We start from the raw sequence: 13,957 nt of genomic DNA, 5'->3' as shown, positions 1-13,957 counted from the left end.
CATCGGCAGGCGGATTCTCAACCACTGCGCCACCAGGGAAGCCCGCTGTTTGATTTTTATGGAGATGCTTTGGTGATCTCTCACCTGTGCTCACCTCTTTTGTGCTGCTCACAGCCCAGGGGTTCTCTAGCAGCTGTGTCCAGGGCCAGACTGTGTTCCAGGCCAACGCCCTACAAATGTCTCCCAGCCACTCCAATCTCCATTCCTCGCCTCTAGTGTTCACCCAATTCTGCACACTCTCACCACACATGGGAGCTTGGCTATGCCCTCTGGGCCTGTGGCCATTGTCTTGTTTCACAGCAGAGGTATCTGCAAAGCTTTCCCTTGAATGCTGTGCCCGGCACCCATATCCCCATGTCTAGCATCCCCAAAGTCTATCCCTTGTTACTTTCTAGGATACATAACAGACCAGGGCAAAGACTGTTCCATAGCAGAGTTCTGCAGATAGTCTGACTCTGTCACAGCCTTGGTCTGGAGAGGTGAGGTGCCATGGGAAGGAGAGGGCCCCCGATGGCACTTCTGGAGATGTTCCATGGTACGAACAGACACAGCTTTGTTTCCACCTTCATTTCACTAACTCACCAAGTGACCTCGGGTGTCTCTTTTCCTCTCTGGGTCTCCATTTCCTCCTTTGTGCAATGACAACCCTTCCTATAACACTGATCTCCCTGGTCTAGTGGACTTTTCAAATGGGGTAAGTGAAGTCAGAGGTCTTTGAAAAGTATTAAGTTGCAAGGTACTCTTATTGGTTGAGGTTTTGTTTAATTGGCAGCCAATATGAGAAGACATCTTCATCAGCAATTGTTTGGTTACCAGGATACAGGGGAATTTCCAGGCACCCCACTGGAGGAATTATAACTGGGCTTCACAGGGACTGAAAGTCATAAGGCTACTCTTCTATTTATCTCTGTCTGCGGCCACGTGCCTCTCTCTGCTCCATTCTCCTCTCTGTAGAACCAGTTTCTTTTCCAAGGCTTGCAGTGATACTCCCCAGATTCAGCTGCTCCGTCACTCTGCCTGGCATATGGCGTCCAATACCATATAGCTAACTCTGACCTTGTGGCCTAAGACTCAACCTGGGTGGGGTGTCCACCCTTTGTCCCATCAGGTACGTGTGCCGAGTAGGACCCCACGTTACCCAGAACTGACTTCAGTATGGTGGCAGGTTCTCTGAGAGGAAGAGAGCCTAGAGCACACTTGCTGGAGCTAAGTCACCCATCTTAGTGCTTTGTTTTACAGTTGAGTAGAACAAATCAGGAAATTGAAGTGACAGGCGCAAGGTCATGTCGAGAAGTAATAGCAGTGGCTGGCACTTGAATGCAGGCCTTCCAACCCAAGATACAGGATGTTTTTTACATCCCTCCCGTCCTTCTCTGGTTCAGATGCAGAGAACTATTTGTTCTGGGTGCATGTGCTCTGTAATGGAGAAATGGAAATCAACACGCCTGTGTGGCTGCGCTGGACCCACCGGGTGTGTCTTACTGAGGCTGGGGCGTTGATGTGGGTGGGAAGGGCTGCCTCATGGGGTGGAGCCTCAGAGGCAAGGCTGTGGCTGCCCTCTGAAGTCCCCTGGCAGGGCTGGGGGAGGCACAATGTGGAGCTATGGGAGTTCCGGGGACGCTGGGGCTGCTTTAGTGCCTCTCCTCAGGGCTCGCTAGGCCTGGGCCGACCGTTCGTTCAATGTTAGGCACAAAAGGCCTCTCTAGGACATGCATCTTGCCTCCCAGCTCTCTGACTCCCTATATGGTGATAGAAAGCCGGTACTTCATCCCATATCCACACCCTCTCGGCAGCTCCAGAAAAGGGGGCATTGATCTTGAGAAACTTTGCTAGGCTCTGGGGATATAATGGTGAGCAAACAGAAGTGTTTCTGCCCTGAGGGGGCCTATGACCTAGAGCAGAAAGCAGACCAATCCACTCTGTGCTGTGGAAGGAAGCAAGGAAGCAGGAGGGCCCAGGACAGCCCCTGACCTGGGGGGCGGAGGAGGGCCTACCAGAGATGATTGATCTCCCTGAGGAAGGTGCTGGGGCTGAGGCCTGAAGGGTGGATTACGATGATAACTAACATTTCTGAGCGCTCACGGTGTGCCTGGGACCGTGAGCTGTACACGCTTTGTCTCCTTTACTCCTGCAGTTACAGGTACTATTATTGCTTCCATTTTACAGATGAGGACATTGGGGTTTGAAGATTTTGGAAATGGCCCAAAGCCAGGCAGTTGTGTTTGTTTGTTTGTTTGTTTGTTTTTTAAATGCTAGAGCTAGGGATTTGAAGCCTGACCATCTGACTGCAGGTCTTGCACATGTAACCACTAACCGCAGCAGATGTTAAGTAAGCAGAGGTAGGGAGATAAGAGCGGGAGGCCCGGGAGAGAGGGACTGAGCGAGGCCAGCCTGGCAGAGTGCGGCGAATGAGGACAGCTAGGTGTCGGCAGAAGCCTGAGCCTGGCAGGCCCTTGTAGGGGCTTGTAGGACCATGCAGGCCACACTAAGAATTTCATTCTTTATCTGGAACACAATAGGTTAGAAGACACCAAAGGAATTTAAGGACAGGAAACACAGGATCAGAACTGTAATTCTTAAAGATCATTCTGTTTGCAGAATGGAGAACAGATTGGAAGGGGGCAAGAGTGGATATGAGAAGACAAATTTAGAGGCCACAGCAGGGCCCCAGGGGAGGGATGCTGCAGCTTGAAGTAGGGGGAGTGCAGACAGAGGGCAGTAGGAGGGCAGAGTGGAGAGTTCTCTAAGAGGGAAAATTGACAGTGTTTGGCGATGCGGGGCTGCAGAAGTGGGAGGTCTTGAGGAGACGCCTCAGATTCTGGCTTGTGCAACTTGATGCAGAGTGGGGTCGTTCACTGAGAGGGAAGACTCTGGAAGGAGGTACTTATCTTCTGCATTTGTCCACACTTTTATGTATGTGTGACTCTCCAGTTCTAAGGACAATATTACTTTGCTAATGTTTAAGAGTAGCGGTATGTAAGGGGGTTGGTATGACGCCTCTGGGAAATGACAGAATGGCAGCTTTGTCTTTTCTGCCAATTAGGGACCCTGCACTGTCACCAGGAAAGCGACTTAGAGGATGGCACCAGAGCCCACCACCAGCAGAGTGAAGGGAATGAGCTTCCTGGCAGCCTTTCTGGAGGCAAAATCTCAGCCCCTGCTTTCCAAGCTCACTCTGCAGGAAATTCATACCTCCTAAAATTCCACATTCCCCCAAACCCAGGTTCTTTCAGGGAGGCCTGAATATGGGGTGAGGGGAACAGCCATGTAAGCACATGATGTGGTAGGTTTGAAGCAGTTCAACAAAAAAATCCCAGGGAAACTGCAAAGTTCCACCTCCAGCCCAGCCGTTGTAGTACAGACGAGGAAGCAGCCACTAAACAAATGACAACAAGTAATGGGGAGAATCGGCCAATCCTATCAGTGCACAAAGTTTTGTTGTTCCACCTAAAAAAACCTTCCTCTGGCAGGTGTTTGTTACACTCCTCATAGGCGAGGCATTTAGTAAAGCGGGTTTACTGGACAGAGTGGTGCCCACCCAGATGCCCCCTCTGGGACCCAGACGCTCCATCCTCCAGCTGCCAGGAGTGGAAGCTGCTGACAGCTCACAGCCAAGTCCGCTCTGGAAACTGTCCTCCACCTCCTCGCTGCCATGCCCAAGGTCAGGTGCTCTTTCTGAGGCAGCCTTGCCTGAATCGAGACAAGCCTGAAGGCCACCCCAGCTCCAGAGCTCCATGCGGAATGGGCTCCTGTTGTGACGGTCTCTCCGTTCAGCTTCTCTTCGGCCCCATCCTGCTTCATTCACTCCAGAAATGCCTGATAAACCTCCTGCATGTCCACCTCCCTCTCAGTGTCTGTCTCCTGGCGAGTCTGACCTACCACATGGATGGCTTTGTAACATGATACAATTCCTTGGCTTGTCCACATGCAGTTCCTTTCCGTGTGTGTTTCTGGTTAGAGTGGGTCACAGGGGAGATTCTCTAGAGATTTTGGAGGTGAAGGAGAGGCAGCAGCCATCTTGTAGCATTCTTGCTAATGTGCTGACTCAGTTCCTTGCGTGAAACAGCAGCTGGACCGGGTGGGTGGGTTTAGCTCAGTGATGAAGGGCCCCGCCTCTGCAGGATTTCTTCTCCACCAAGGTCAGAGGCGACAAGAATGGACACAGGTTCTAGACTGTCCTTGTGGGGTCCTAGATTGTGCCTGTGGGGTTCTAGACTGCTCATGATCTTTGCTTCCTAAATGTTTGCCCTGTGGACTTCAAGCTCCAGTATCAGATATAGAGACAGCTGTACAGGGACCGTTTAATCAGCTCCCACAATGCACAGGTCAATTCCCGGTAATAAACCCCTTAATATGTATACATGTCTATTTCAATCTATATCTATGTGTTTCCTACCGGTTCTGTTTCTCTGGTCCAACTCTGACTCACAGACACACATTCTAATTAGATGAAAGCTGAAGCTGCTGCATAGACCAGTACAGTAGCAAATAGGGTCAGAATTAGCTAGAACAATAGAAGCACAGCTGACAAAATCTGCTCTTTGCAGAAAGAAATGTGAGCAGTTAGTGTGTCTCCTATGGTGCCAGGATGTGAGAGTCTGGGTTACCCCGGCCCGGAAAGGAATGTGAAGCAGAGGGGCAGACGTAGAGCAGCAGCCTGGGACATTGTTAGTTAGAGGAGACTTGCCCCAGCTTCCTGGTTTAAGGCTACACCAGTGCCCCACTTAACTACCAGTGGCTGGTGTCCTTACCTCTCACCTGCACAGTCATGTTGGCACCATTTCTGGATGTGTGCGCACACATACAACAGCACATCATTTTACAGTTTTTCTTGATTCTTCCCAGCTCTTTCTTTTGTGGTTCGTAAGAGGCCCTGCGTTTTAAAGCCTCTGCTGACAGGTGCAGCTAATCAAGCAGATGAGTCCCATCCTGCCCAGACTGGGTCTGAGCTGAGGCTTTTCCTGAGGGGTTTTGCCTTATCTGAAGGCATCTGTTTTCAAGCCATTCTCTTCCCCTCTTCTTTCAGGAAACAGTTATCTTACTCTCCTCCCTTGGAGTGGATGTTGCCCCTCAGGGTTTCCCCTGTTGGAAGCGGTTTCCCCTGTTGGAAGCGATTTCCCCAACATGCAAGGAGGAAGAGGAATGTGGGCGTAAGGAGGGGGAAACAGAAACAGTTTCCAACTGAGAAATAAGACGGGGTAAAAGAGTAATAGCAACAGAAGGGAATAAGAAGAAGGTTTATTAGCCGATGTTTGAAAACATCAGGGTCCCAGAGCAGAATTCTTAACACATTCAATGGTTTTCACACATATTTTATCTGCAAAGCTTGAAAAAGCCCGTGAGAAGGGAATGCAGATGCTCTCCAGAGCACAGCTTAACTTTCGGTTCTGCTCTCCTTAGAAGACCCATCCTCAGGCTCTTTAGCCCTGGGGTCTTAACCAGGGGTTCCTCCTTCTCCCCAAATCTTTCCTTCCTCTGAGTAGCAGCCTAAGTACAGAAGTGAAGCCTCTTGGGGATAGAGTAGCAAGACTTTCTTTTTCCATCTGACTCCTTCAACTATTAGTATACCTGCAGACATTGGTAAGCTGAAAAATGACCTCCCCAAAGATATTCACATCCTAATCCCTGGAACATGTGAATGTTATCTTATACGGCAAAAAAGGGACTTTGCAGATGTGATTAAGTTAAGGATCTTGATATGGGGAGATGATCCTGGATTATCCAGGTGAACGCTAAGTGCAATCGTATCCTCATAAGAAGGAGGCAGAGAGAGACTTGACACACAGAGGAGAAAGCAATGTGAAGACGGAGCAGAGAGAAACTCGAAGATGTTGGTCTTGAAGATTGAAGTGATGTGGCCACAAGCCAAGGAACATTGGCTGTTGCCAGAAACTGGAAGAGACACAGAATGGATTTTCCCCTAGAGCCTCTGAGGGTGAATATGGCCTTGCTGTTGACTCAGTTCCAGTGCCTTGATATTGATTTTGGACTTGTGAACTCCCAAACTGAGAGAATACATTTCTCTTGTTTTAAGACACCAAATTTGTGGCTAGTTTGTTACAGCAGCTGCAAGAGACTAATACACAGACCCTTTATGTGTTTGTGGTAAAATGTCTTCTTCGTCAACCCTGGGAGAGAGGGGCCTCTGCAGAAATGGTAGGAAGGATGGCCAAGGTTGGGGTGCACAGTGTGCAGGGATCTCCGCCCCTGGGCAGGTGGGCTGGTGGGAGGGAACTGAGTTCAGACATAGAGGAGGATCCCTGGGGCAGTGTAGTCCAGGGGCTGTGAATTCAGACAAACTAATGTTTCTACATCATGGTTTTACTTCTGACCTGTTATTTCATTTTTTTTTTTTTTTTTGGACACAATGTTTTTGAGTTTCCTTCTCTATTAAACAGGGAAAATAATACATAATTCATGGGCTATTGGAAAAATTTAATGAGATGAGTCACTATGTAAAAATAGTACATAGCATTGAGCACATTTAAGTGCTGAAGAAGTGATAACTCTAAGGAACAACTAAAGTGTGATGATTCAGGCATGGTTCTAGCAATCTGTGCTTCCAGGAGGACAAATTTCTCAGGTCAGGCAGGATGGCAAGTACTGCTAAATTGCATCTTAATTCTCCTCTTAGGCATGGCTACAGCCAGGGTCAGGACTCTGTCTGTGTGTGGTAGAAGTGGCTCTCCGGGCATGGGGCACAGGAAGTGGGATCTGGCGTGGGGAAGGAAGGTGGCAAAGGCGGGGCAGATTCTAGGCTCCAGTCCGAAAGGGTCCCAGGGTCCCAGGCATCATGGCTACCTGATTGTGGGATTCAGTGCAAGATGAAAATGTGGAGCCCCTTGTTCAAATTATTAAGAATTTCAAGACCACATGGCAGAGCATTAACCTGAGCACTGGGCCTGTCTGAGCACAGGCACCTGGTGACTGTAATCTGAGCATACCCACAAAATCAGCTCTGCCAGCTTTGGGGCGGTGGGATAACGCCCAGACCTATAATCTGGACCAGGCAGGCTGAAAAGGGCAGAGCCCTGCTGGGTCCTAGGGCCGTGCTGCTCAATCCACCGTGACCAGGAATCACCCAGGAGCTTGTGAGCATGCAGATGCCAACTCAGCAGTTCTGGTGTGGGGCTTGCGTTTCTCACTAGCTCCCTAGGGACACCTGAGGCTGACTGTCCTCAGGTCACACTTTGAGTAGCAAGGTCCCAAGAGACACTTAAAGTTAATGATGTGGACCTGGGCCTTGATGTTTCTTTTCACTCGGTTTCTCAGGCTACCAATCTTATCTTTAGGGGCCTGGCACTTCTGTTCTGAACTATGGGAAGACACCTGAGACCTATACTCACCCGTTATGTCATGGGTCAGGCTGGGTTTAGTCAAAGATAGGACGTTTGGATCTGCTAAATGTGGGCAGTCTGTATCAATCCGGTTACTGATAACAGTAACGATACAACAAAGATCCCTTAGCAGGTTGTATTTATTGAGCACAAACCATGTGATAGAAACAGAACTAATCAACTTCACAGGCATTGTCATTTTTCCACGGTGTGTAACTGTATTTAGTTGAAAAGTGTTAATAACAATAGCTAATATACATGTGCCAGGCCCTGTAATCGGTGATTATATTATATATTAATTCATTTAAAGACACACAGATTTTTACTATTAAATTTCATGCATAATCTTGCATATGCCTTCTAACATCCCTGGAGTAGGTACTACCATGATGTCCATTTTACAGATGTGGAAACCGAAGTGAGAACTGTACAGTAACCTGCCCTTATCTCTGGCTCCCGAGTCTGGCTCTTAAACACTCAAGTAGTTGGTCCTAGTTGTGAATAAATGGGGACGGGTTGAGTGTTGGCTGACACTAAATAGTTTACAACGTGATCTCACAGGGGATCATTCATATGCTCTTTACAGCCACCCTGAGAAGCAGTGCTGGGATCCGGTTTATGGATAGAAATTGAAGCCTGGAGCTTGTAAGTGATTTGCCAAGTTCATAGCCAGTAAGTGGGAGATGTGAAGCCCAGGGAACTCAAGCTCTGTGGGCACCCCATGCTGTCACTTCTCCATGGGAGGGATGACGGGATGGGGAGTATTTGAGGAGGTGAGGATCCAGCTCCAAGTCTGACGAGTTCAGGCAGTGGCTCCAGGGAAAGGACAAGTCCAGGGACAGTGTTGGGGTGACATGTGCTCCCAGGAGGGGCCTTCCCAGTGGCTGGTGCTGGGCTTCTGCTGCCATGGGAGAGGGTCAGAACTTACCCCTTCCTAAGGACTTTCCTTGTTCTTGGAGCAAAGAATGCTGAGAGGGAAGCCTCACACTCTTGGGTTGGAAGACTGACTCTACCTCTTGCTGGCAAATCGTCCTCAGTGTCTGTGCAATGGAATTAAGAATAGTCCCCCCTCCCCGAAAGTGGCTTGTTAGGAGGATTAAATGAATTCATCCATGGAGAGCTCTGAGAAGAGTGCCTCACTCTTCCTCCTATTGGTAAATGTTGTGTTCCTGCAAAGGGCTCTCACCTCCGATGTTGGGTGCGACCAAGAACAGGTCCCCCTGAGCTGAGGGCCTGGGGCTTCCTTGTCTGAGCAATTGCCAGCCTTCACTGTGTTGGTGGGGCCTAGCCCCCGAATTTCCATCTGTCTCGAGACCTCACTTCTGCTGACATACTGGGAAGCAGATCATTGTTGAGATTCTCCCCATCCATATGGAGCATATATAACCTTCAAAGAAAATGACACCAATTTTCTCTCCAAGTGTGATAAAATAGAAACAGCTCACACTGGGGTCAGAAGGACTTGGTTTTTGTTGCAGCTTTGCCATCAGGTAGCTGTGTGACTTGGGGAATACCACCCAAACTCTCTGGACCATTGTTTCCCCACCTAAACTATGGAGGAGTTGGATTGAATTTAAGAAAATTTAAGAAAAAAGTGCCTTGAGGCCCCACTTCAAGCTGGACAATGCTTGGGGCACTAGGGATGTAAAACCAAAGAAAGCAAGACCCTTCCCCTCAAGGAGCTCCATTCTGGGGCAGAGAAGCACCACAGTGGAGGAGCACATCATCTAATAGCTATGTTTGGCTCTGACATTCTAGAATTATGCCCATTCTCACCCTTGACTCCTACCAACAATATTGTGCTTGTGGTGGACAAATAAATGTGTCTGTTGCTTGTCTTTGTTCTTTCACCAGGTACCAATTCTGGCTAAAGAAAAATTCCATTAGACAGCAATCTAAGTTCTGAACCACTGGCTTAGTGTGGCATCTGCCCCAACAAGGTCCTCTTAATGGTCAAAGTCCAATGGCTTCCAAAGTTCAAATCCAGTGATATTAGACGTGACCTTGAGTTTCTCTGGGTTGGTGGACACAGAGACAGCCCGAGGTCACCTCTGACATTCTCCCAGTTTCCTGTACCCTTTTCCAAGAAGCCTCTGGCTCGTACTTCACATCAACAGGCCTGGAGGCGTATGTCTCAGTAATTCAACAACCACGGCAGCTGGTTCTTTTCCCTTAAGATTTAATACTTGTCATTTATCTGTGTCAAAACTGCAAAGGAGCAAGTTTCCAAAGACAGATTTATTATGCGTGCTGAGTGTCTCAGATGCAGCAGTGCATAGAGATGGGTTGAATTCCATATTTGTTCTATAAAAATAGCCACTTTGCATTCAGACAAGTGAGAAATATACAGTCTTGTGCTGTGAGTCACCATGGGGCATCCACAGAAAGTCACATTATTGTGGAGCTGGGTTCTAGCCATTGGTTTCAGTGTCAGCTGCCAGCCTTACACAAGTTTTGGCTTATGCAAGGAGCACGTTGTAACCAGAGCCGAACTGGTTACAACTACATAATTTGTGAGGCTCAGTGCAAAATGAAAATGTGGCGCCTCAAGTTTAAAAAGCAGGAAAAAAGTGCTGTTATAGATAAAGCTTTTCCCTTCCTTCTGCGGTCTTTCTCTCACTTGTCATGGTATTTTTCATTTGCTATTTAATGTTTTTCTAAGAAAAAGTAAAGTTTTCACTTATTAGCATGCATTTTACTGTTTACCTATTTATTGTGCAATGCAAATTTAAATGCAAATATAAGAGCATATAACTCCTAGGTGGAATCACTGAAATTATGCAGTCATATTTCACAGCTTGTCCCCAGTGGGTGCCTTGAGTGCTGCAGAAAAGACAAACCCAAGCCAGGCTTGGGAAGATAGAAGCAAGAGAGGATCCTCCAGACATGGGGTGTGGATCCTCACTGTTGTCCTGGGCTCCATGATGCAAGGCGCGTGCATGCTCTTTCTGGCCTAGAGCTTCCAGCTTTGCCCTCCTACCCACCCCCCAATCCTGCCATCCTCAGTACTGAGATCTTGTGCAGCTGCTGGGGACGAGGGCTGGAGACATCAAGCGAGGCATGTCCTCTTCCCGTGAACTCACCACCCCAAAGCACAGCAGATGGGTTCCCCCACAGATTTTTAAACATCCATTCTGGGACGGACATTAGCTTCTAATCCATGGAACCTGTAAATGTTACCTTATTTGGAAAAAGGGTTTTTGCAGATATGATTAAGTTGAGGATCTTGCAATGGACAGATTATCCTGAATTGTCTGGATGGGCCCGAAATGCCACCATAAGTGTCCTTATAAGAGGGAGGCAGAGGGAGATCCAACACATGCAGACAGAAAAGGAGAAGTCGATGTAAAGATGGAGGCGGAGATGGGAGTGATGGGCCCAAGCAATGTGGAACCACCAGAAGTTAGAAGAGGCCAGAAGCAGATTCTCCCCTAGAGCTTCTGGAAGGACCATAGCCCTGCCGACAATCTTGATTTTAGCCAATGAAATTGATTTTGGACTTCTGACCTCCAGAACTATGATAGAATAAATTTCTGCTGTTTCAAGCCACCAAGTTTGTGGCAATCTATTACAGCAGCCTTAGAAAACTAATACAAAAACTACTAGAATTAATAAGTATAATCAGCAAAGTTGCAGGATCCAAGGTCAATACACAAAAAGCAACTATTTCTATCAGCAGCTAATAAGTTAAAAATTAGAATAAAATATTCCATTTATAACAGCATCAATAACCATCAAATTCCTATTGTTAAATCTAATGAAAGAAGTAGAGCCCCGAAATATTATTGAGATAAATTAAAGAAGACTTAAATAAATGAAGGGATATACCATGGTCATGGATTGGAAAACTCAATACTGCTAGATGTTAGTTATCCCCAAATTAATCTACAGATTGTGTAATGCCCATAAAATTCTGGAAGTTTTTTTTTCCTTTTGTAAAAATTGATAATCTGATTCCAAAATTAATATGGAAATGCAAAGGGCAAAGTATAGCCTAGGCAATCTTGAAAATGAAGAATAACATTGGGCAGCTTACATTACTAGATAAGATCCATTATTAATTTATTGTAAGTTAGTATGAAACTGTCACAAGGATAAAAACACTTACCAATGGTACAAAATAAAGCTCAGAAACAGAATGGCTTTTATAATTACCTGTTTTATTATTAAGGCAGAACATGGGAAAAGAAGGATAGTTTGTTTAGTAAGTATTTCTCAATTGATTTCATGGAAAAGATTGTATTTTTACTCCCCCTACTTCATACCAAGCACATAACCAAATACATATGGATAGCAGCTCTAAATGTGAAAGATAAAAACAATAAAGTTGTAGAAGAAAGCATAGAATAATGTATTTAGGACCCTTGAATAAGCAAAGTCTTTTTAAAAAGGACACAAATCTGCTAATCAAAAAAAGAAAAATATATTGATAAATTAGACTTAAGAATTTTGGTTTTCCAAAAGACATCATTAAGAGAGTAAACAGGTAATGCACAGAGTAGAAAAGATATTTGCAATGCATATATCTAGCTAAGGACTTGTATCCAGAAAATATAAAGAACTCCTACAAATCAATTAGAAAAAACAACTCAATAGAAAAATTGGCCAAAGGCTTTATTAGACACTTTACCAAGAGAACGTCTGAATGGCAGCAAAAAAACAAACAGAAAAACAAAAAACAACCCTAAACCAACCATATGAAAAGGTACAAAACTTAATCAATCATCAAGGAAAGGTAAATTAAAGCCACAATGTACCACCGCACACCCACCAAAATGACTAAAAGAAGATGGAAGGTTCCAAATCAAGGCTGATGAGACTATGGAGCAAAGTGAATTCTCCTACACTGCTGGTAGGAGTGTAAATCGGTACAATTATTTCGGTAAACTATTTGTCAGTATCTAATAAAGCTGAACATATGCATACGTTATGACCCAGTTATATACCAAATAGAAATGCATTCATGCATTCACGAAACAGTAGGTACTACAATGATCGTAGCAGCACTATGGATATTACCCAAAGGTCCATCAAAATAAATAAATTGAGACATTCATATAATGCAATACTATACAAAAGTGAGAATACATGTTCTATTTCCATGCAACAATATGTATGAAACTCAGAAAACATAATATTGAGTGAAAAAAGCCAGACCTAAATGAGTGTCTACTTATTACAGTATTCCATTTGTATAGAGTATAGAAGCAGACAAAAATCTATACCGTTAGACACTGGAACAATGGTTGCCCTTAGGTAGGTGCGATAATTGGAAGGGACCACAAAGAGGGACTTTGGGGTAGTGGTCATGTTCTGTTTCTTGATCTCGGTGCTGGTTACATGTGTATGTTTAGTTTGTGAAAATTCATTGAGCTCAACATGTATACTATGTGTACTAGAAAAGTATATTATGCTTCAATATAAAGTTCATAAAATCTCACCTTATACTTTATAGCATTATGACTGGGATTAAGGAAGGTAACTTAGCACAGGTCCGAGCACATAGTAACTGTTTTTAAAAGACAGCTATTTTTATTATTGCTACGTAATAGAAATGATTTCCTGACAGACATCTGCTACAGCTGATACTACCAGTTTCATTTTGCCTTGCTTGACATTAGCCTGACAAATGAGGCCCCGTCCAGTACTGACTCGGCTGCAGTGACTTTGAAATTTGTCAAAATTTGTGCAGCAATGCTGCACATCATCAGATGTGTGAACAGAAAGCCATTGAACAGTAATGTCTGTTAACACGGAATTATTTCTCTCCACTTTCAACATTTTTCTAAAGTAGTTCCAGCAAGTGAGGCCAAAAGCCATGAAAGGGCAATGACTAAGGTTTTCCAGAATCGTGTCTTACATGGATTTTGCATACAGGTGCATCATCTAGGCGCGATTTAGAAATGGCTTCACTTGGGACTTTTGCAGAGGCCAATGTATTTGAGACGCTGAAATGTGCATTGTTTCCTGCATCCTCAGCACATGTTGGTCCCATTTGCCTTCTGTATGGAGCTTTTTAGTGTCACCCTTTGTTATAAGGATCCTAAAGATGTGATTCATGTTGAGCATCCCGTCCATTTGTTTGTTTAAACCCTTCGTTTTTCAAGAAAGGCTCAAAGTGGCTTACACAAATATTGCTGTTGGAGTTATCTCTAGGGGAATCTACCTCACTGTGACCTCTGTCCTCTGAGCTGCCCCTTTCAATTTTAGCAGTGGGTCTGGAAGGCATGTTTGCACTTTATTATGGTCTCCTCCGTGGCCCTGAGCGAATAGATCAGGTAGAGGTGACTGACCCAAGCTGGGCCAATTGCAGTCTTTCTCCTAAGATTGGAAATTGGCGCTTGGAGACAGCAGCCGGTGTCCACTGATTGGCTGAATGAGACCACATCAACTTACCCATTTTCACAAGAAGAAAAGAAGGGAGGTCTACAGAGGCAGACAGAAGGAAATCAATGCATAGAAGAAAATAGAAATGGGGCACTTGGAGAAGAGAAAGGAGAGAGCCTGGAAGAGGGGATGCCTTGGTTTCTGATATTTCTCTCAGTCTTGGTTCTTGTCTCTCCTATGGCCCAACTGCACTTCCTCCCCTGTGTCCACAAGATGACCCTGTACTATTACAA

The sequence above is a fragment of the Kogia breviceps genome, chromosome 7 (assembly GCF_026419965.1).
Source record: "Kogia breviceps isolate mKogBre1 chromosome 7, mKogBre1 haplotype 1, whole genome shotgun sequence".
Taxonomy (NCBI): Eukaryota; Metazoa; Chordata; class Mammalia; order Artiodactyla; family Physeteridae; genus Kogia; species Kogia breviceps.
This window is presented reverse-complemented; position numbering follows the sequence as displayed.